At 40.8% G+C, this 24,672-nt stretch overlaps 1 long non-coding RNA gene across 1 annotated transcript; it reads left to right on the top strand.

The window, feature by feature from the left end:
- Positions 1 to 201: 201 nt before the first annotated feature.
- LOC149860053 (uncharacterized) lies at positions 202 to 24,672 on the top strand. Its single transcript, XR_016443598.1, has 3 exons — positions 202 to 1,213; positions 15,233 to 15,383; positions 24,246 to 24,672. It is a non-coding gene; the product is annotated as an uncharacterized LOC149860053 (long non-coding RNA).

The following is a 24,672-nucleotide window of genomic DNA, read 5'->3' as shown; positions in this document are numbered from 1 at the left end:
GACCTTACAGATCATCGGGTCCAGCCCCCCTGTACTTGGGCAGGAAAGACTGCTGGGATCAGATGGCTCCAACAAGATGGGCATCAATGCACTTTTTAAAGTTTGCCAGGGTGGGTGACTGTACTGCCTCTGGGGGTGTCTGTTCCAGCCCCTTAGCACTTGACTTCATAGTTTCATAGTTTCTAGGGTCGGAAGGGACCTGAGTAGATCATCTACTCGGACCCTCTGCCATGGCAGGAAAGAGTACTGGGGAAAGACTTGGAAAGAAGTTTTTCCCTACATCTAGCCTGAAGCAATCCTCAGTCAGCTGGTGCCCATTATTGCTTGTCCTCCACTGGGGGCTTTGGTGAACAGATGCTCCCCCAGGCCCTGATGTACATCCTTGATATACTTGCCACCAAATCCCCTCTAAGTCTTTTCTTCTCCATGCTCAACAGTTCCAACTCTTTCAGTCTCTCCTCATACAACCTGCCTGGTTTCTAGGTGTCTAATCATGTGTGTGGCCCTCCTTTGACTCTTTCGAGCTTTTCCACATCCTTCCTGAAGTGTGGATGCAGAACTCCAGCTGTGGTCTCACCAAGGCTGAGCAGAGAGGGAGGATGACATCCTTAGCCTTGCTCGAGATGCCCTGGTAGATACATGCCAGTGTTTGATTAGCTCTGCCACCTATGGCATTGCATTGGTGGCTCATGTTCATTTTGTTGTCTATCATGACACCCAGGTCTCGTTCAGCTGTGGTGCTAACAAGTGTAGCACTGCTGAGCCTGTAAGTATGTTGTGGATTATTTCTCCCCAGATGGAGCACTTTACATTTCTCTGTTAAATGACATCTGGTTGAGGTCCACCCTCCTCACGAGCCTGTCCAGCTTGGCCTGTCTTACACTCTAAAAGAGCTGAGAAAAAACACAATCACATACTGTTTTTTTCTCAACAAAACAGAAAAAGCTGGAACTGTCCAAAACTTGGTAAACATCATTTAGTGGTTTACGGTAACTTTTTATTGATTAAGTGGGGTTGCATCCACTGATTTTTGTATTCAGTTTCAGATGTCATGGATGAATGAACCTACAAAAAAACTCATCTAAAACTTGTCATGCTTTGCCTAAACTGGAATCAAAATCTTGGGAAATGTTTGCTGAGTGACATACAACTTCCATCTAAAACGATAACTTGACTCAGATTCATTCAACATTTGGCCTGAGTTTATGAAAAGGTATGTGAACTTTCATGAACCTAACCTTGGTTTGGGGTTTGTAGATCTGATTATTAAACAGTTTTCTACTCTATAGGACCTTTCATCTGAAGATTAAATATATTCTTAAAAACATCATGATTAACTGTACCACTGTGAATTTGTCCCAGTAGAAAACACCTGGGAAAGCCTTGTCAGCGGTGGATATACATTCTTAACATATGTATGTAGTAGAGAAAGACCTCGACCAAAATCTAATTTTGAATACCCCAGACTTCTGGCAAGTTATGCTTGGATTCTTACTTCAAATTTCTTGAATGACTTTTTCTTTAGAATGGACCACACCAAAATCCAGAATTTGGGAGGTACAAGGCCAACCCTGCTCCCTTAGTCCAGTGAGAGAATGGATCGTCTATGGTCTACTAGTCTGAAATGTGGAAGATTTAGGGTCAAGTCATAGTTCTGCTATAGGCTTTCCTGGTTTACCTTGGACAAACCACTCAGTGTATGTCTATACTGCTTCTCCAGGGCACTCATGACCACCACTGAGAAGAATGGCCCTGTCCTCCCTCCCAGTCTGCACTGGTGAAGCTGTTCTCAGGACGTTCCCTGCTGCTGCTCTCAAGGGTACAGGAATCTGAAATCACATTCAGGGTTTCTGGCTTTGGTGCCTGCAGAGTAGAAATAGATGGTAGTGCCGCATTGCTGAGCAGCAGTCTTTGGAGCACCAGGGAACTGATACAGCTGTACCCTTAGTCCTGCTGGGCTCAGATCCCTATCTGCAACATGGAGGTAACAGAACTCCTCCTGTTTTAGTGTGGTATACATATTAATGCATTAAAATGTGTGAAGCATTCAGATATTATGGTAATGAGAGCCTTTTTAAGTATTGTAGATCATATAAATCCAGAGGGTCTCCACTGACTTGAACACAATCCTACAGTTTTATAGGGGTATAAAAGGAGGCAGAATTTAGCTTTGCACCTGGGACCCCTAACAAAGTGAAGGCAGCTTTGCATCCTAAAGAAACCCCAAATAGTCTCTACTCACACATAAGCAGCTGGCAAGCCGGAGTCTGTCATTGAGCCTCCCCCTCTACCCCCCCCCCCCAAAAAAAACCAATTCAGGCTGCAGAAAATATTTAGTCAAAACTGTTAACTGTCTACATGACTGGATTTTGTCTCTTCTCATATATTGAAAGGCACCCGCCCATGCTATTCCTAAGAAGCCCTCATTTTTCCATTTACTCCATGAGGACACAGTTGCACATAAAAGTGAAAACTCCCACAGCTGAACCGTGCTGCCAGCTTTCTCACATAGCTGGAGTTTTATGGTATCACACTTAGGTGTGACTGACAATTTGTAAAATCAGACAAGTTAGGGTGGAAAAAGATGATTAGGTCACCAGCTCCATCTCGCTGCCAACCTGGGATGCTTTGCAGGTGTTGCTTCAATAAGACTGGCAGCGGCAGTATACCGATAACTGGTTCTGTTGTTGTTTACGTTGTTTCCTGGTGTAAATCTAAATCCCTCAAGGGTTTGTTTTTGCACCCCTCTTAATTATGGCAATGGGCATAATGGGTTCACAATAATCTCAGACCTGATCTCCTGCAGTTTTAGAGTCAATGAGAAATGAGCATCCTCTGTCACATGGGTAATCTCATGCAGTTATTTACTTAGCAGGTCGCATTTGTATTGGTGTCTGAATAACAGTGATTAAATAAGTGAGTGGAAAGTGAGTTTGTGAAAACTATCCATATCTCTCAGACTGGCTTCTATCCATTTCTAGATTGGAGGAACTTTTATAATCTATAGGAATTTCTAATCAAAATAAAGTGCCTCTTCCTTTATTACCTTAGCACATCTACACTATGGTGTGTTTTATCATCATATTTCCTGTTCACAGTATCATTAGCTACCTGTCCTTGGTTATCTGCTAACAGACTTTCTCCTGAAACTTGGTATTGTTTGCAGAGGGGAGGGATTTGTAGTCATAATTAAATTCTTTTACTGCTTTTGTAAACTCTTACTGTATCTGACACAAAAAATGGGGAATGAAAGCAAATAGTAGTTCAGCTTTTGCCACAATATAAAATCCTGTTTGCTCTCTGATTGCACGGTGAATGTTGACATTAACTTACAGATATGCCACTTCCATGCCAGGGCTTCATTCTTGAAGCATGAGGTCAGTCAAACCAATTCTGTGAAAATAAACATTAAAGAAAACATGCTTAGTAAAGTGCTCAACTTATAAAGGCCCAAAGCTAAGATGTCTGGGCAGTGTCTCCTACCCCCCACCAAGGTTTGCTTAACCCAACTCTAGCCTGCCTTTTGCTGAGCCTAGTATCTAAGTTTTAACTCCCAAATGAATTTGTTGCAGGCAGGCTTCCAGACCACCCCTGCCCCTTTAAGCTGGACATTACTGTACACGGCTTTGTCTGTTACTTGCTTTCTTGCACTGAATCTTGTAGCAGCCCTTTTCTAGAACTGCAAGTGTTTAATTGGTTTCCTCTTGCTCCATTCTCCAAAAAATTTAGCTGTGTCTCATCATCTTATAATTGTGTCTCATCATCTTATAGTGATTCCAGGGCCTGGGAGGTCCTTATCTGCCAGCACGGGCTCCCCAGCCTGTTCCCCACCCAGCTCCATGCCCACAGAGCTGAGCAGGGAACAGGCTCTCCAGTCCCCACCCCGCAATCGTGGACCAGCGACTGAGAACTGTCCATGTCAGGGGCATATCCCAGCCCCTTCAAGGCACGGGGCTTGGAAATAGCTGCAGGAGATGGGCAGGTCCCAGCCCCCTGCCTTGATCTGCTGGTGGGGCAGCAAGCAGCGATTACAAAGTAGCAAGAGGTAGGTTTTCTTCCCACCCCTGAACTTTGTCTCTTTGGGTGTGTCTACACATGCATTAGCTCTGGGAGCTGTTTACTCATGAGTAAACTACTCACAAGTAAACATAGATGGGCAGGCATCTACATGTGTAGAGTAGATTTGCTACAATGTCTCCACCCACCTGGGGGCTCAGTTACTATGTGCCCCACCGACAGATCAGGGAAGAGGGATGGAACCTGCCCCACCCCTGCAGCTTTTTCCAAGTCCTCTGTCCCAATCAGGGAGCCGGAGCTGGGAGTTCCCTGCTGCCGAGGCAGGGGGACATTGTCCCCGCCTCTGCAGCAGGCAGCCCCCAGGGGCAGGGAGCAATGTCTTAGCCCTGGCCAGGAAACAGCTGTCTCATGATCTGATACTCCCTGCCAGCCCCTGGGCTAGCACCCAGGGGGAGGCTAGAGCTCCCCCTGGTGGCAGCAGGGGCCCATTGCAGGGTCTCAGGAAGCAAAAGCAGTTTGCTACCTTTAATAGCAAATCTACTCCCACTTCCCTACACGTGTAGACACTTGCCTGGGAGCATTTACTTGCCAGTAGTTTGCTTGTGAGTAAACTGGATCTAATGCACATGTAGACACACCCAGACAGTCACAGTTCAGAACCAGGAAGAGAACCTACCCCTTGCTACTTTGATTTCTCAGCCCCCATCTCTCCTCAGTCACAATCTTGGAGTGGGGGGCATAGTCCCCACCCGGGCTCTGGGGGACAGAGCCCACCTGAGCAGCAGGCAGCTCCTGGGGGCAGGGAGCAATCTCCCACACCCTGGTGACTGGCTGACCAGGAGTAGATTTGCTCCCAGTCAAGAGTCTACTTGAGTACTACTAAGCAATAACTACTGACATGTAAATTTGCTACTTGCATTTGCAGGTGGGTTTACTGTGACGTAAGCATGTGCACTTGTAGATGCATGTGCTTACTGAACAGTAAACTGTGCTAATGTACAGTGAGGTGTCCCATATAAACATGCCCTCTCTTTTCCTTTTCTGGGACTACAGAGGTAAACAAGCAGAATTTTCCTGTTTCATAAGTAACATAGGATTCCTAGCCCATTGTATTTCCAGCATTCACATACAAATCTGCCTGTCTAGCGTAACTCAGTGAACAGTGTGTTTTGTGCATCTCCTTGTATGCCTGATCTCCAGTGGATATAAGTGAAGTACTGAGCCCAGATAAGGACTGCCAGTGCTTTGCCTTAAAGCTGAAGTTGGCAAGTCAGATGATGCAGAATGCGTGCTTCCCAAAAGAGTCAAATTCATCTCTAATTTACTAATATAACTAATTTTGTCCAATTACCCAGAAAACTTGCAATGATATGAAAGTATACTGAAGTTTGTTAGAAATGGACGCATACCGGGCCAATTTCAGTTTATTTATACTAGCATAAATCCGAAATATCTGCAGTGAAGTCATTTGGATTATGCCAGTTTTATAACACATCATGATTCTGTTCTCTGAAGATTTGATTGTATCTAATTCTCCCTTCAAGTATGTTACTGTCCAATATAAAACTGATTAAATCAGTATTTGTTCCATCACATTTAATAATGCTAGTTTAAGTAGACAATTAGACAATGAATGCTTTATTTCCCCTACAAATTAGGCAATAGAAGTTCTCTCGCAATATAGAGCCAGAATGAGAAAGTGAAAAGTGTTAGATTTCCTTGGGCCAGTAATTTGGAAAGAAATTAATCATTTAATGAATAAGATGCATTTGTTATATTACTAACAAATGCCATTATTATGACAAGCGTAGAGGCTCCAACCTGGCTGAAGCCCCACCACGCAAAGGGGTTTGTCTATGTACAATATCCCTGCCCCAAACTGTGGCCCTGATTCTGGAAAGAACTTTATGAATTTTGGGCTCCCCATTGCTCTGAGAATGTACAGATAACCAATTGCACAGTTTCTTCAGAGGTGAAGATCTTAGCATGAGTCAGAATGCAACAGGTAGGTGAGTAGTCTGCTACTACAAAGAAAAATGAGGGAAATCCTCTTCCCTAGAGTTAAGTTTCAAGCTGAATAAGAAACTGTGGGTATGTATAGACATTTGGGGATAAAGTTAAACATGGCCACTGATCTGAGACAAGTCAAGGTGGGGGGGAACTAACGGGAGGGCTTAGGGGGATCAGAGGGGCAAGTGGTGCCCATGAGAGGTTTAAGTAGGGTCCATGGAGGGGATTGGAGGAGGGGAGGTAGTGCACTTTGGTGGGGGGGCTTGGAGGAATTGAGGGGGCTCTCTCCTCCCAGGACCAAAGGCTATTCTTAGCCCCATAACCCCCGCCACCCCTGCAGCAAACCAACTCACCCCATCCTGCTCACCCATACCTCCATCCCAGTTTACTTTCTCAGCTCCCAGCACCAGTGAATGCTGGTAAAACTGGCATCAGGAGTGGCTTGCTGGATGAGGAATTTAGCAGGCTCAGCAAGATTGGCTGGTCCACAGAGGGGAGGAGAGGGCTGCCCATCTGGGGGCAAAGGGTCAGGGGGCTAAAAGTGGTCCTGTGGCAGTTGGAAAAGCTCAGCCTCAGGGCTGGGGCCAGCAGCTGGACTTTCCTAGCCCTGGGACTGGCTGGGAACTGTACAGAAGTTCACTTAGACAGATCTCACTGGACTCAGTGTAACTTGACTATCAATCTAACAAGACTACCTCGGAGGCAGGGTTAACTAAGATCGGGTTCGTCATTTTTAGATCAATCTAACCTTCCTGAACTTCTGTACAGTTCACACTTAGATCTACCTAACTAGGGACCTAAGTGTAAGGTCCACACCTGGGGGAACTAAGTTAGACTGGGTGGCCATTTTTAACATGATCTAACCTCTACAACCATCTGTATTTACCCTTCAGGTTGAAAGGTTAGCAAGAAAAATTATTTTTGTTTCAAGCTGGAATTCTTGTTGCGGGAAAGTGTTGAAATGAGAGAGCTTTGAGGCCTGAAAGTTTACTTTAAATAATCTGAATAAAATTAGTAAGGAGGGAGGTTAATTTCCTTCAAAATTAAGGTGGCAAAAAGGCAAAGCTACAGATTGTGGGTCAGACGAAAGGAAAAGCTAAGATGTTCTGAGGGTTTTTTTGGTGGATTTCATGCTTTATAGACAGCTAAAACATTATCATTTAGATTCATGGATCTGAAGGCCAGATCACCACTCTGACCTCCTACATAACACAGGCCTTAGAACCTCATCCAGTAAGGTCTATACCAGGCCCATAACTTCTCTGAGCTACAGGTTATTTTTAGAAAGATAGCTAATCTTGATTTAAGGACTAAAAGTAGTGGAAGTCTATCACATCCCTAGGCAAATGTCTAAGTCACTAAGAGGAGTCTTTATATCTAAGAGCTTTTCTGAGCAACTAGAAATAGCCAAAGAATCCAGCGTTCTAGTAGTACAGCTAATGCCTAAAAAGCAGCTACCATTATGTACACCAAACCCAGAAATGGGTAAAATCAAAGCAATACCTTGTTCATCATTCAACATGTATTCTTCATTGTTAAGGGTAGTAATTTAATCCAAAATTTACTAATTCTTCACAAAATCAAAGGTTAACTATTTAAGTTAGTATAATAACAAATGATTTTTGGAAAGCTGTGTCTATTTTGCAGGATTCAAAATACTTCCATTTTCCCCTGATTTTTCTAGTATTTGTATAGAGGGTTCTTATTAATTGCTTTCAAAAGTTATTAAAATATTCCATATGTTAAAAAAAAATAGCTTTTGGTTGCCACAATGTGAACAATTTTAAGATCTTGTCTACCCTCACCACCAAATAAAGGAAAATTTAAAGCAGTTGTGGTCACACATAAATTATTTGCAAGTCTGAAAATTATGTAATGAACCAGTTTGCATATTTTCAAATAATTTCCATACACTGCCAGGCATGGAACTGCATAAGAAGTGGAGGCTCTGGTTTTATAAGCTACAGGTTATTCATTTAGCTTCTACATGTTGATTTATATTGAAAGCAGTTATCCTTTAAGGTGAAAAAATGTAAATACAATCTCTCCCCCAAGCTAGTTGGGCACTTTAAGCAATTTTTCTTTCTTGCTCTTTTTAAAAGCATGGACACTGCAGCATTAGCAGGAAAAAGCAGTAGCAGATCTTTGGACTTCATACAAGAGCAACATGCATAGAGGTCCGCTCGGATGTGTTTTACCCCTATACGCTCTCTGCTATTCTTCATTATTTGCTATGCATAATACAAGGCACATATATGGATATGCTTATTGCACATGATTTTTCCTGCTCTGCCCTTACCGTGTATGTTTTCAGACTAGAACAATATTCTGTCGTACTCAAGAAAACTTCTATAACCTTTGAGATCATCAGGTGAGCTAGCTGATATCTTCACTGAGGAATAGTAATTAGAAAGCCCTTGCAATTGCTAGCTGCCTTTTTATTACTGACTACCTCTATTTAACGCTTGCTTTTTGTGCTTGGCCTGGCTTTATCTTTGCATTTCAGCATGTTTTGTAAGGGTCACTTGAAAAAATGAGCTTCCTGGGAATGTGAGAGCATTGGAGAAGCAGTTTTATTGACTCCGGCGATGTGTAGAATCGATAACAGTATTCAGGACAAATTTATCTAAAGTAAAATTGCTTTGAGTTACCATTCTACATCAACTAGTTGCAACTAATGCCGGTCTCTAGTATAAATCAATAACTGAATCAAAGTGAATGACAAATCAAACTGAATAGCTGAATAAATCAAAACCATTCCAATTTTGCCTTTCTTCCAGCAGCAGCCACCAGTATAAAACAACCTCTCAAACCTGAGCATGAGGTGTCAGTCGGGGGTAGTTGTTCTTGCTCTATAACTATTAGTGAAGTGTAGTTGAAATGTCTGACTCATGCCATCCAATAGCTCTTTATTCTTCTAGCATTGGGCGTTAACGTTTTCAGGAGTTATGGCTTCCTTGCTATCGGCTAAATCTTTTTCTATAAGCCTTAGTGTTCTTGCGTTTTTGTCTAATTCCTTTTCTCTCTCTCCCGCTCTTTAATGCAAACTGTCTGTTCTCAGAAGACATCAATCAAAGAGTAAAGCCCAGACAAAAATAATCACTGTGTGTGGCTTCTAGGTGCAGCTGGAGCTTTGGGGTAGGAGCAAGGAGCTGAAGCTGCCTCTTTCAAGGGTGACTGAAGGCTGACTGCCCGGGCTAGGCCTCAGCTGGTGTCAATCAGCATTCCTTTTGTGTATGGTGTTTTGGTCTATTTTCACAGAAAAGGGCTTGTGTAAGGAACGTGCTTACACTATGAACTAAATCCCAGATGACTCGCACAGAAGCAACAATAGGAAGATTTCATCTGAGGTGACACGTGCATAAAAATGCGATCCCTTTATGCCGCCACCAGCTTTTAAATACCTCATTTCACTTTGTGCATAAACAGCATTGAACCATGACATATATACCACATTGAATGTTGTTCTTTTGACGTCTTAGCGGAGTTAATATACAGTTCTATATACCAAATACCAGCTTTTTTATTTTACGGCATCGTTTTTGCCTCCTTTCCCTCTGACATTTCTCTGCTCTCTCTTATCTCCTGCTGTTTCCCTCATGCCACCTTTGAGATTACTGAAGATCTGACCCACATTTTGAACCTGTTTTAGGAACGGACAAAAGGCCGACCTGGTGGGAGCTGACTACCTGAGCATTTTAAAATACCCGCTGTGGTTAGTGTAACGATGGCAAACAAAAGGAGTCTAACTAATATGAAGGAGCCCTTTTTTAGATTCAGAAAACCGGTTCCAAGGTTAACATAGCTCAACAAACGTTATAGTGTTTTTCCTCCCACAAATCTCTTAAGAGTGGGAATGAGTGGGTCACTATAAGGTCAAGAGCCTTATGGTTATGAAGGCTACCTTTCATTCATTTGGTAATCAGATGGCACTGCATAACGTTCGGTACAGCCTTGTGTCACCACTTGTTAGAGATGAGGTAAATGTTTATGTACGGAAATGTAAAGAGTGTAGGTCTGGAGCCCCACGTTTTACACACAGCATTATTTCTTCACCTGCCCATCAAGAACTAAGATTAACAATGACACAGAGCAACTTTAAGATGCAAACAAAATGGAAGGATTTGTTTAAGGGCGAACTGTATGAAATGCTGTTGACCTAGCTTTTTGGTCTGGAGATTTTCTCGTGTTTTTTAATACAGGGCTAAAAATAAATCACTTGGAAACCTATTAGTTCTGAAGGTAAAAATGAGGAGATAGAAACAAAGGTGATCAGATGGGTACAGTGAAGACAGATAACTTCAGCCGTAGGGATTGGAAGCTAGGGAATCCCTAATTCATCATAGTAGAACTACTTAAATTATTTAGTTTTTCTTAGGGGAAGGGTATTGACTATTTTATTTGGGGCAAGCAATGCAAGTGTGTAGGGGTTCTGAATCCCCAGGCCGCGGCCCCGCGTCAGGCCGCGGCGGGTCGGTTGCCGGTCCGCAGCACGGTTGGCTGCTGGACCAGAAATGGTCACGGACCGGCAAACTGCGCGCCCCCAGAGTCGGGTGGAGAGGCCGCGGCTCCTTCCGCAGGGCCTGCAGCAGTACAGGGTTTTGCCCACTCCCTCACTGGAGGGCTGGAGGTATCCTTACCTTTCTTCCAGTTGGAAATCCTGGCCACGGTGGGCTGTGACTGCTGGTACGTGGTTTGCTGGGCTGCAGCCACTTCCACGCCGCAGCATAAAATCTTTGGAAACCCCTGCAATAGAGTATATTGGATAAATTACTACTGAAAATAATCTATTTTGGATACAGCATAACTTAATGCATTTGCTCCTGGAATATGATAGGATAATAATAAGAGTAAGCACACGTAAGTTAATAACGATTACTATCAAATTATTTTTCATTAATAGCCGCAGAAGGACGCAGACATTTCTAGTGAGTATGTTGCCTGGTGCAAGGTAGGATTTCCCATTCCAAAATGTAATATCTTGTATGGAAGCAAGCAAGTTTTATGTGAAGCAATGGGACAAAAAGCCACCAAGTGCAACCCATGACGTACCAAAATTGTAAGGAGGGCCTGTTGAATAAATGGCAAAGGAAACTATATGGATAACAAGCCTTTGCAAATAATAGACGAAACACGATCTTCAAGAACAGAAGCACTTTGGTGAAGTCTTATGACCACAAGCTCACTTCGCTTTCTGCACTTCAGTACTTCTCCACATGTATAGCATGCCAGCTCGCACAGTATTTGGCCCGTAGTTTTTCTTCACAACTGAAAAATATGGAGACTATCATGCTGTTATGCAATGCATTGGACATACGAGGTAAAATGTTTGGTTTTCTTAGGCAGTAGCACAGCGTTCATGTGAGCAATGCCTGTTTTGGACGGTGCCCATCAGAGTTCTCCCTAGATATTGGTACTATAGTATGTGGCTATATTAAAAAAAGGAAAAGCATTGACTCTTACAAACAGCATTTAAAAACAGTGGTGATTTTTACTTTGAAAATCACATTGCTTTTTTCACCGTCTCTCTCTCTCTGTCTCTAGGTAGCACATCCAAACAGGACGTTGGTGACCATGGTCTTGCACAGATCTCTTTGAGGCATACAGAATTTCTAGTGTCGATACGTTCATCCATTCAGATAGACTCTTGGCATAAGTCAACCTCTGTCTTCCATGATCTTTCCCTTCCTTCAGTCTTTCCAGTTATGACCAGACTTTCAGTTTTTTCTTTCCTCATAACATGTCCGAGAAACTCCACCGGTCTCTTTCTGGTGTTAATCAGCAGCTTCCTCCTGCAGTCTGCTCTTAACAAAATATCTTCCTTTGAAGTGTGACTTATCCAACATACCTTCAAGATGAGCCTTAACCACATTCCACTTGCTCCAATTCTCTTTCCCATACTTGAAGATATTGTCCAGCATGCTGATGCATACATAAGGACTAGTATAACATAGCAATCCAAAACTGTTAACTTTGCCCCCATAGAAATTTTACTATTTGTCAACATCTTTTTCATTTTCAGAAATGCATCTTTTGCCATCCCTATTCTCCATTTTATTTCATAATCACATTTACCATTGGCTATTATCCAGCTTTCCAAGTAGTTAATTTTATTGACCTGCCTTATTTGTTCCTTTTACACTTCGATGTTGCATGCAGATATGTTCTTCTTTCTGTTTTTCTACACTTGATACTTAAACCCTTCTTCTTGCTTTCACTAACAATTTTATCTAAAATTCCTTGCAGCTTCTCTTCTGAATCAGCTATTAAGACTGTGTCATCAGCATAGCATAAGGTGTTCAAATTCTGTCCGCCAACGATCAGCCCTGGTAAACCCTCAGTCTCCCTCAGTACAGGTTTTCCTCGCTTTATGCTGTGCATGCGATCCTGGGAATGGGCGCGTAACTCGAATTCGCATGAAGGAAACCCACTTTACAATGTAACAAATAGGGATACATTCCAAGACCTCGACTGAACTGACCCCACAGGCCCATTTTTACCGCTTTTACAAGACAATTTTAGTACTCGCCAACAGCAGACGGTGCACACAAGCACAGGGCACTATCATAATGGGGATGGCAACTACAGGAACACGTTGCAAACAAGCGAGGAGCACAGATCCACACAGGAGACTATTTTGGTGTGTGTCACTCCCACAATGCACTGCACAAAGCAGTTGACTGCTAGCTTCCACTGCACTGATCACATAAGAGTGAACTTCCTTGCATATAACGAATTTTTGGTATAAAAAGGGGCATCGCATAAGAGCGAATTTGCACGGACAGAACTCGCATAAAGCAAGGGAAACCTGTATTTTCTCACTGTACAAATTGAACAAGTCAGGTGAAAAAACACAGCCTTGCCTCATGCCTCTCTTAACTTAAATGAAATCACTTAGTTCATTTTTTCTCTCCACTGCTGCTGTTTGGCCCCAGTAGACATTTCTTAAAATTCTCACTTCTTTACCCTCAATATCCAGTTCTTCCAGCATTTGCATTAACTCCTCATGCTTGACTCTATCAAAAGTTTTGATATAATCAAGACAACACAAGAAAAGGTCTTTCCTCATTTCTATTGCCCTCTCTGAAAGCATTCGTACCTTGAAGATTTTTCTTGTACCTCGATCTTCAAGAAAGCCACACGGAACTTTTGCAATTTCTGGTCTTAACTTCTAGCTCTCAACATCAGCACCTTTGATAGGATCTTTGCACGTGGCTCATTAAACTGATGGTTCGATGGGGTTCACTTTCAATGACTCCAGGTGCAATAAAGATAGATTTTTTCATTGTGTCCTCAAAAACACATTTTTCTAGAATTCTATCGTTGATGTAATAGTATGAAGTGGGGCGATGATGTATTGTTGTATCAGCTTTAGACTGCAAGTTCTTTCAAAACACCCCGCTACTCTGAGTTAGCAATTAGCTCATATTGAAAACACGGACAGAAATATAGAGCTTCTGACTGCAATAGCTAAAACAAGGAGGCAGGATGTATTTTTGTTTGTTTTCTAAGTCACACTGGAAGCATATTTAATTTAATTAATGGAGGTTTTGAAAGTTTTTTTTTGTTTGTTTTTTTTACTGCTTGACAGGATATTAGCCATTTTTTCTGGAAGCCATATTAAATTAAATCAAAGATTTTTCTTTATGTTCAAGGAAGCACAGAGCATAATATTATGTGTATATTTATAATATATTCTAGGTGAAGAAATCTTACCAGACATACCTCAGCTTTATTGTCTGTGACCATAAAATTGTTTTAGGAAATTTCCTTTAATTTGTCTTGATCATACATTATGAAAGGCTTAATGAGATGCTCTGTGTAATGTGGAGATGACGTTCTTTCATTTTACAAGAGTAATTAGCCACAGGCAAGCTATATCTTGTGCAGCTTTCTGGTGGGACACTGGTAAATAAGCAGGTGGTAAAGTAGTCAGTGCCAGCAACCGCCGTAGGGCTGACTCCAGCAGTATGAAATGCTTCTGGGATATCAGGTGGAAAAATCTTACTCCAGCTCTTGGTCACCCTTTCTTTTCCCAGCCTCTTCCTCTGAAGAGAAGCATCCCTTTTCAAAAGCCGGTGTTCTGCCTTCAGCTGTGTTCCAAATGATATAAAACACGCCCTATTTCAATGTGGGTGGGCATTTAAAGATAAGGTAAATAATCTGCATTGCCAAGTAGTATTTTTAAGCAGTAGGCCAGATGCACTTGAATGGAAACACACATAAAATGTATAGACAAATAAGCATATGTTAGGCTGAATTTCTGAAACCATGTGCAGAGCTGCATTTGCAAAATGCAGGCCTAATTTTCCTGCAAAATGGTTGAAGTTGTGGTTGCTGATCAGGTAAACTGCATGTATCAGTGGTTAATTTGACGTATTTGCCCAAGGATTTAGGCTTGCCTATGTAATAATACTCATGTGTGTAGTTGGTCACATGATAGCAAGCCCATGTTATTTTATAATCTCGTCCTATAGGTTTATGTAGTGATACTCCATAAATAGAATCATAATTCAAGTCAGCTGCACATTTTTATCAAGCACACAATGTCTTGGCTGGCCCTGCTAGATGAAAGCATCATCACTCCGAGTGGGAAAGAGATGACGTAACGTGCAGGCACCAGCTCCGTTTCACAGCAGAATCTTTGAGTCTTGTTATAATCAGTCACAGATTATGACCAGAAGGCAGCATTATAACCATCTAATCTGATAAACTGGTTAGCCAGTGGCTAATTGCTCTTAATAAAAAATACCTCCATGCACTGAATTTGAATTTGATACCATCAGTTCCCAGTCTTTGTATCATATGACGCCTTTGCCTGTTAGGTCAACAAACCCAAATAACAGATATTTTCTGTGACTACCTAGGTATAGGCTTTGATCAGCTTGACACGGCTGTAGATTTGCACTGATAGAGTTTCCTTAAATTACCAAGTGAAAGGCAGATTTTTCAGCCCTTGGATCATTCTTTGATATACTCTTAATCTTCTCCAGAGTTTTCATCTTCTCCATTAGGTGCAACAAACATTCCCCTGCCCAATGAGTTCTCCTAGTTGATCTTGCTCTCTGCATTTCTTTACTGACAACTTCCCTGCTCCTCACCCAGGCAAGCGTAAGTGGTTTGAAAATCTGGTTGCAAACTCAAAGCATCCAGAGTAACAGAGCTGATATTGCACTCGTTTTGTCTCTCTATTTTGTTGTTGCAGCCGCGAGTAGTGGAATAGCAGCAACCGTCATGAGAAGCATGGCATTCTTACTGAGACCGCAGTTCCAACAAGAGGATAAAAGGGAACGGGAATAGGCACTTCTTTCTGGGCTTCAGGATGTTCACTTCCACGAGGATAAATTCCACATGCAGTAAGTTAGAACAAAATGATTCTAAGTGCTCAAAAAGCTGGTACCTTCATGCTGTGCAAAGAAAGAGTCTTCTTTGAACAAACACAATTCCATCTGCAGGAACTTTTCTAAAAATACCTCAGTGACTCAAAACACCAGTTAATAACATTGTATCCCCAGAAAAGCCCTCGTCACAGTGGCCCAAAACCATGGCAGCCATAAATTCTCGAGTTACAGTGTGTTGGACCATGACTAAATACTTTGTTTCAAAAGGATTTCGTTTCTGAAGTCTAATGCAAACTCTAAGAGCAGACTAGAAAGAATGATGAATTCTCAGCGATTTGCTGGGGTACTGTTGCCCTGAATCAAATGAGGTCCGCTTGTAGTCTTCAAGTCCTCACTAACACCCGGTAGAAATACGATCCTTGATTTTAAATAGATTTGGATCAGACCCAAAAGGAGATTCTTTTCTGAAAAGTAGCTATGTGCAAGCATTTCCATCGTAAGCCACCAGTCTGCTTCCTGTGTTGGTTCAAAGCCAGATCTATTTAAAGTCAGATCTATTTACTCTAACCTTTAAAATAAATTGTTACTACTTTTTACTACTTTTTAATCCTTTTGCCCTGCAGAACCAACACAGCAGTCAGAGCGGGAATTGAATTCTGTTCTGGCTCACACACTGTCAACAAAATTGTTAACGAATTTCCAGTCATAAGCTTTTTATTGCTGGAGACGTATGGTCCAGAAAGAACTAGGCTTCCCATTCAGCTGTTATTTTGAATATTCAAAGCAAGGAATTAGAAAAAAGCATCTATTCACTGGTAAATTGAGTAAATTTGATCTGGAAGCAATTGAAAACAATAAGTACGCAACCTCAGGATGCTGTTTTTACGAAGTTGCTTTTCATTGAAGCACCTTGTAACATATATTGTTGGGCTTCTGAGAGTTTATATTTGTTCTCAGGAAAACAGAGATTTCATCACTTTTTTTGGAATGATGTGAAGAACAACCATCCACCAAAGAAGTAATAAGAATGGCTGGTGCTGGTGAGATGCTTGTAGCCTCTGGGATATCAGCAAAATTTTAAAAAAGCGTAGGCTCTTTTTTTTTTTTTTTTTTTTTACGTCTTTTTGAGTTTTCTTGCATAGATAGTTTTATTAGTTAGAATTGACTTATGGTTATGTCTTGATCTTTTATTGCAAGAATGGCAAAGAACTGAACAGAGGCTTCCATACCTTTCCCCCATTCCAAAGCTGGTGTGAATAGTTTCTGTTCTGCTTGGTCAAATAATCACTTTATCCTAGGGAATGAAAAAATAATCTTCATTTTATGTTTCACTGTCAGACCTCTCACCTGTGCTTTATTATGGAAAGTAATGAGAAATGTGTAGGGCTTCTAGACCAATGGTCTAATAACAACTAATTAAGATAGGAAATGCATTAATAACTGTACAAGAGGCAAAAGGTTTTTTCTGAAATATTTTATTGGGCAATCTGTATAGTTGGGATAGATGTTTGACAAGCTTTCAGGTATGAAGTGCCTTCCAGACATGTGGAATAGCATCACAACTACAACATACCAATCGTACTGTACAAACAAGGAAACAACAACCTTTGGATTGGTAGAAATAGACTATGTGCCTACCCGTAGTAGATCCTTTTTCTCTCCCCCTTCTGTGGTCCTGCACACCAATCCCTAATTTGTGATGAGGCTGATGCCTTAAAATGGAATAAATTGCTGCTGTAAACTATCTAGTGGCACAACACCCTAAACCTAACTCCTCCTTTAGGCAGCTAACTTGGTCTTTGGGTAACGAGGTTTTAGGATGGATTCAATGACACCTGATATTTCTTTGGTTAGGGTTCCCATGGTTAGGGTTCAATGACACCTGCTATTTCTTTTGGTTCCATGGTTGGAAATTATAGGCATCATATACTTGAGTTTCTCTCTTCCTGATAAGGCAGTTGAGATTGTTCTTTTACAGAACCATAGTTTATTTTTCAGACAAGGACTTCGTTATATTCTTTAGGAGACACAGATGCACTAGCAATGTATGAATGGACCAACCCTTAAGATAACTTATAGTAGGTTCTAATGTCAATTTCTATCCTGAAATAAAATAAAGGCCTAGGATTTCTCTCTGGTACAAATACCGGAATTCACTCAGTTACTATATATCGGGCAAGTACTGTTGAAAGAGCATTTATCCGCAAACAAATCAGTTCAGAGGTAACATGGTGGGAGAGACTTCTGTCTGTCAAAGCCTTTTTGACCAAAACATTTATTTCCTTAACTTTGTGAGAATAAATACTTAAATTCTGGATTACAGCCCTAGGGCATGTCCAGATGAGTGCGGCATGTGGTGTCACAAACATGCCTGCAGTGCCACATACCACACAGTGAGGTATTCTCTGCACTGCAAGGGCCAGGGGTCAAAAAAACCCACGGAGAAAAAAAACTGGAGCAGCATACACACGGGCAGTGCATGCCACTGAAAAGAGGAGCTGGGCTGCCCACAGCTGCATTGTGGCTGCCACCCAGGCACCGCCCAGCAGGATCACCACTGCTGTAGCCCCGGGAGGCCCCCAGGACCCCAGGTAAAGCTGCTGGGGCCAGCACAGGGCAGGGCTCAGCTTCCCCTACCCCACTCGGAGTGACTTGCTGCGTGCCTAAGTGCACACGGGACAGGCATTCCCTGGGGACAAATAGCTGCAGCGTAAGGTGCACCGCTGCTACTTGTCCCCAGAGGACCAAACACTCACGCTCATCTGGATGTGGCCCTAGAGACCAAAGTCTGCAGTTTATCCATGGGACTGATGCTTTAGCAAAACAAATTGATCTGCATTATAGTATAAATGTCCTTCCTCTATTTGAGATAGTTGAGTCTCCAGAATCATTCAAGCATTGGCTTTCTTGAATAAATCACCAGGATTATTGAGACAAAATCCTGGAACCAAGCATGGTAAAATTCTAGAAGAGAAAGGGGTTGGCATTCAAAATGTATGCTTTGCTGATCTCTCTCACACAGGTTTATATATGGACTGGTTTTTAACACATTCAGTCTGCCTCTTGCTAGCTGTAACAATGCTGAAGCATGGGATTCTGTACAGGTGAGGCAAAATGGTATGTTGTGTTAGGCATTATATTAGGACTTGGGAAATCAGGGTTCAGTTTCCAGCTCTGTGTGACCTTGTGTCTTGTCTCTCACTCATAAAATGAGGATAATGATATTTCCTATCTTGTACCTTTTGGCTCTCATAGAAGACCTTATGGTCAAGGACTATCTCTATGTACACTGCCTAACACAATCTTTCCTTTAGGTGCTGCTCTAATATAAATTAATAATAAGTAATAGAAATGCATATCTGGATTTCATATAGGATGTGATAGGAAAGGAGGGCAGAATCCTTTTTTTTTTTAGAGCAATGGATAGTTTTGTAGAAGAGACAAAAAATTGAGATATGCATTATGTACTTAAACCAAGAAACATCAAAGGGGAACCACTTAAAAAAAAAAAGGTTAGGAAAAGGTCAGGCTGGATCCCATCCATCACTGGCTACGGCTTGAGCAATATAGAAAAAAAAATCCCTTATGCACAATATTGGCAACACACTGAGTTCATTGAACCTTTGTCTACCAACTCTATGGGTGACAGAACACAGGTTACAAATCCAAGATGTTAATTTTGATGATGCCCTTTAGAGTTAATAGTTAATAATACAGAGAGGAACAAAAAAAGTCTGGAACAAAGAGGTAACAAACAGGTCAAACTTAAATGATTTATTGGGAAGGCTGAGTCATTCATTATGATGTAATTGAAAAGAGGCTTTTTTTTTAAAAAAAATCACGAAGTTTTTTTGAATTCTGTAGCAGGAATTGAGTTTTGTTTGTTGACAAAGGTCAGTAAGGGCATCCCCATCCTTTCTTTTCATTACAGAATTATAATTATAATGCAAAGTTACTATTCCATTTTTTCACTTCCAGGTTTCACTGTTGAGTCTTACACATAAATTAGCCAGACAACAATCACTTACTGCCCTTTTTCGGTGTTTCCTGCTTCTGCTTACAATCCTTGGGATAACTTCATTCTTTGTGCCAGCGATGAACTTGGCTTGTCTCCTCTTGCCCATATTTAATTTCCTTAACTTTTTGCTGGTTTTCTTTTTAGGACAGTGCTTAGCGCAGATAAAGTCAAACCAGAAGCTGCAATGGAACAGAATGGGAAGTTTGCAGATGGACTGTGACTGCAATAAAATAATTGTCTTGCTTTCTTCTATGACTAAATTATACTTATGAAGACAAAGTCAAACAATTATTTTCAATTCAAAGCAAGAAAAGTACCTCTAGACCATAGTGCTTTTTATGGAAACATTGGAATATACTCCAGACTGGTAGATTATACCACAAGTGTAAGGCATGCTGCTGTATATGGCAGGGTGACACAGAATCTCTTTGTGCTGTTGAATTAAAAAAAAAAGCCCTGAATTTCTGTCAGGCAAGCTCTATGACCATAAAGCAAAATATGTTGACCAATCTAACTCCAAAATTATAAATCTCCACCCACCACCACCTGCACAAATTAAGATTTTATTTAAAGAGAAATGTTCATCCTCTTTTACTGCAAACCAAAACAAACCTGCCAAATCTCACCACAAGCAGTTGTTTCCATTACTGAGAGATGTGACTTGTCCCTGTGCATCTCAGTAGGTTAATACAGACACTTTAAAAAATCCCATTTAAATGTCAACAATGTAAGCTCTCGCTGCTGATCACTGTTAACAGACACATCCGAGTAACATATAATGTAATCCATCATTGTGATAGTCTAAATATGAACTTAACTGTTACCTAACTTGATTACAGAACGCTGACAATGAAAAAAAGTTATTGTGTGTGTGACCTTAACTGTAGAAGAGAGTTGTGATGGCATATATGGACCAGAGATTAGTCTTCTGGTTTAACTGATCCTCTAGACAATGTAGAAGATGGTTTTGGCTCTAACAGCTGTAGTTTGTCTTGCAATACTTGTGGGGCCACTTCAGGGATTATATTTGGGCTCTTGGCGTTAATCTCTTGTTTTCTAACTGCCCATTTAGGTGCCTTTGATTATACAATAATGTGAAACTAGCCGAGAAGTACATGCACACCATTTCCCCAGCACCTTCAGCACATCACTCTGTCTGAGTTTACGAGTAGTGTGACTGGTAACTTGCCAACCAGTTGATAAGCTTATCATTTACTATTTCTCAGCTGGGCTTCTTCATGCTAATGTCTGTCTACAACCTCAGGCTAAATACACTCATTTTATAGGGGTTATAAAACATGCTATTCTAGTAAAATGGACAGATTGTTCTGCCTCCTCTAAAGCATGGTAGCCAGCTGAATTTATTACAAGTGTTAGGATTAAGGAGACATTATTTATATTATTACGCATGCAAGAGGTTGGAGAGGTTGCTTACTGCTAAGGTCTCCCATAAAGAACAAATAAAGGCTTCTCTGTATTAGAGGTTTACCATTTTAGATATACAGGAAAGCCTCTCTAAATGGAAAATTGTTTTGTTTGCATAATGTATCTCTGTCCTGAATAAAAGGAGCCATACTGGGAAAAGTACTCTATTGCCAGTGTAACTGTGTCTACCCTAGGGCTTCTCCCTCATAGCTATATATGTCATATTTTTTTCATACTCCTACCCAACATAGGCTGGCAAAACTTTTAAGCATAGATCAAGCTTAGAGTGACTGAATAAGGAATGAATTGGCGGAAGGGTCTGAAAGTGTATTTATGTTTCAGTCTCATGTTAGCTCTTTATACCACCATTTTCCAAAAGCAGGTTACTTAAAAGTACTAGACACCAGCATTTTTATAGCTAATTTAATGGAGGCATGGAAACACACCATTCAGGAACATATTATTCCTTTAAGAAAATAACACCTAGTATTTCTCAGGTATAATATTTTATCACAATGATGATTTATCTGTTAAGCCCTGGCACACCACAGGATAATATCCAGCCTAGGCTCAACCCGTAAAATATAAAACAAAACAGGTTGGAGATGAACACAAAGGCTGTTTCCTGGGGCATTTTAAAAGGGTTTTGATAACTGATTGACAGCAGTTTTAATGGAGAGAGTTAAATTTGTCAGACTGGGAGGGCGGGGGGTAGAGGTAACTCCTCTTTCAAGAGAGCTAATATATCATCTCTTATTTAACTAGTCTTTTTAAATATTATTGGCCTAGTCATTGATGCTTAGCACCCAAATCCCTTTTCTTTGAAAATCCCAGCCATGGAACTGGGATGTTGTCTTCCTGATAAGAAGTTATGAATTTGTTTTGCAATCATGTAAATTAGCCCTTGGTAATATGATTTTTATACGCTCTTTAAGAAAATAACTTCTTGCTAAGGTACCCATGAAAAATAACATCTTTTGTAAAGTCTGGAAATTCACCTGGATTATTCAGCCTTCCTTAATCATCCGTCTACACATTAGTTTATTCAGGCAGTAAAATGGCCATGCCTGCTTGTCAATAGAAGCAGACCCTGTGGAGCTGTTAGACGTTTTATTTACCTTACAGCACCTCCTAATTCCCTTAAGAGGAAACAAAACCCTGCATACATCCTGCAACATATTACAATGACTCGAACCATTGATTCGCATAGCTCAGATTCTTGGTCACTTCCCTGTGGAAAAATTGCTGTGAAGTCTTCTGTTGTAAAGTCTTCTGTCAAAGATATATGAAGATATTACAGTGGAAAATATACGGTACAGCCATAGTCCGCACAATTCAGTTCCTCCATGAATAGTATCAGATTCTTTCTCTTGCAGAGCTAGTTAAACAGGATTAGACAAATACTGTCTGACTCTAGCAGGGACTGAAACTCTCCTGGTCCTCTTGGACTAGTGGCAGTGGATACAACTTAGTAGGCCTAACACCAATTGCATGCCCTCCTTAGAGCTGCACTTTGTTCTTCTCAGTCACAGCCAAGAACCAGTTTCTGTATGCATTTTACTCATAAAAGACTGTTATCAGGAAACCTTAATAAAGCTGAAATATGCAAATAGAGTATTATGTGGAGTGTATTTATCTTAGACTTGTATGTATTTGTTTTAGAAACTAATGGGACCTGCCCATGGTTAATAATTATGCTATAATTAGAACTTGCCTTTCTTAACATTTTCATTTGACTAGCTAGTTGAATAAAACATAATTAGCCCAATCAAAGCTAATTATTCTATTCCTGCTGGCTACCCCATTGTATTCTGAAAGGGAACTGCCTAATAACTCTTTTAAAATAAATCAGAATGGATCCAATCTCAGAAACCTACCCATGGGTACATTTCTTATACTAGAGATTTTCCAAGATAATCTAAGATATTGTTTCACATTCATGCTTTGATGGATAAAGCGTAGTGAAACCCATTGGTTTCTTGTGACTCACAAAAGGTATGACATTATGACAATAAGGCCCTGGCTATTATTTTTAGAAAGCTATCACGCCAACCATCGCACAATCTTGTAAGAACCACAAGACGTCATCTTAACGTAAGCAGATACATACACATTATCAGAAATAAGCAGTGGCTGTCCGTTTCTGAAGAATGGACACTGAATAAACGTCTCTGGTAAACACCTGGGCAAGATCATTAGGTAGTACGAATAAGCAAATCTCCTTTGGCTTCAATGTATTTATACTACTAAACACGTAACTGGGACCTGCCCAATACAATGTGGCTTTAGGGAATGTTCGGTGTGATTGCCAAAGGACTGACACAGTCATGTATTAGTTATGATCCTGTTCTCACTAACTTCAACAGGAGTAAAATCAGAACCAAGATGGAGAAAGTTGTGGCTTAGCTAGTGAATGTCTAAAGCACAGGGCTTTTTTGCTTCAGAAGTGATATAGACTCTTGAGATAGCTTAAAAATATATATATGTTTCCTTGGGATTGTCTGTATAAATGCATGCTCTCCTTCCTGGAAGCTTAAATAATTCCCACGTTTTTCAGAGAAATGGAGCTCTTGGCTAACTCACTTGCATGCTGCCACTACTAATCCCTATTCCTTGTTGGGGTTAAACAAATGCAAAGAGAATTACAGGGGAAATGAATTATTAGTTTCCATCCATTTAATTATACAGCTACTTTGCTTATCTACATGGTCCTTTATTTGTAAAACACTTCACTTTGCAGGGCACTTCTTGATGAAAGCTCAGTCTATCAGATATTTGTACCCATATAATGGGCTGGTTATATTAATGGGAATTCACTCCATCTGATATATTAATATTCATCTTATGACCTCAAAGCCTCTTCTCAGTCCTCTGCGTTGCAGTTAAGGTGATATTTTTAACAGTTGCCTCCAAAATATGGATGCTCAATTCTTACCACAGGTAGTGGAAACTAGCAACCCTCCTAAATGGGTTTGAAAATCTTGGCTATACCCTTTCAGGTACTCATTAACTCTAATCGAAAAGTTCCAATGTGCTTCCCATTAGCATATTTTCAAAGGATGGTTAACGAGGAGAGGTTTCTCTGGACAAGCCAGTAAGCTACAAAGAGACACTGACCTTTTATTCATTGAAATGAGTAAAAATTAGTATGAGCGTTGAATGGCCTTATTCCATAAGTGCATGTGTTGGTACAGCATTTGGCCCACCTAGCTCCCCAGTGAATTCAGTAGCAGTATACACCTTTGCTAATAACAATTTATTTCAATATATCAAGATAAGACCTATTTATGTGACTATTTAATTCTAATAATGAATTCCACAAACGAATGATTAAGTCTGATGTATCTTCACTTGGTTAAATGAATGACCATTGACTATAAATCATTTCAAGCTACTTTCATAGGTTTGTTTTGTTTTGTTTTGTTTTCTTGCAGCTTATAGGGTCCCTAAAGACCCAAGAATTTACCTGAAGCAGCAAATACAACAGCTTCCCTTAAAATCTGAGTCTTGGCAGGCCAGCAGCATTGGAAGCACCTGGAAGGCAAGCAGTTTATTTTTATAGATTTATTAAAAAGCAGAAATGTAGATTTCTACCCCTACAACCAGCTCTCTCAGAGTTTCTCAATATTCCCATGTAGTATAAACTTCCAGGAGATAATGCTATCTCCTCATGAAGTTTGTAGTGGGACATATAAAAGCATCTCAAGAAAATGAAAGATTGGACCTGTGACCAGATGGGATACCAGATGGTAATTTTTAAGTTGTCGTGGGTGAAAGAAAAAAAAAAAGACTGAAGCTCAGCTAGTTACAGCTTTAACTTGTGGTATATGAAGCCTAAAATGCATGATTTACTGACTTCAT

This window comes from Crocodylus siamensis, chromosome 7 (genome assembly GCF_052110815.1).
Source record: "Crocodylus siamensis isolate JL-2025a chromosome 7, ASM5211081v1, whole genome shotgun sequence".
NCBI lineage: Eukaryota > Metazoa > Chordata > Crocodylia > Crocodylidae > Crocodylus > Crocodylus siamensis.
The sequence above is the reverse complement of the archived record's forward strand: the minus strand, read 5'-3'. Positions and strand labels throughout refer to the sequence as shown.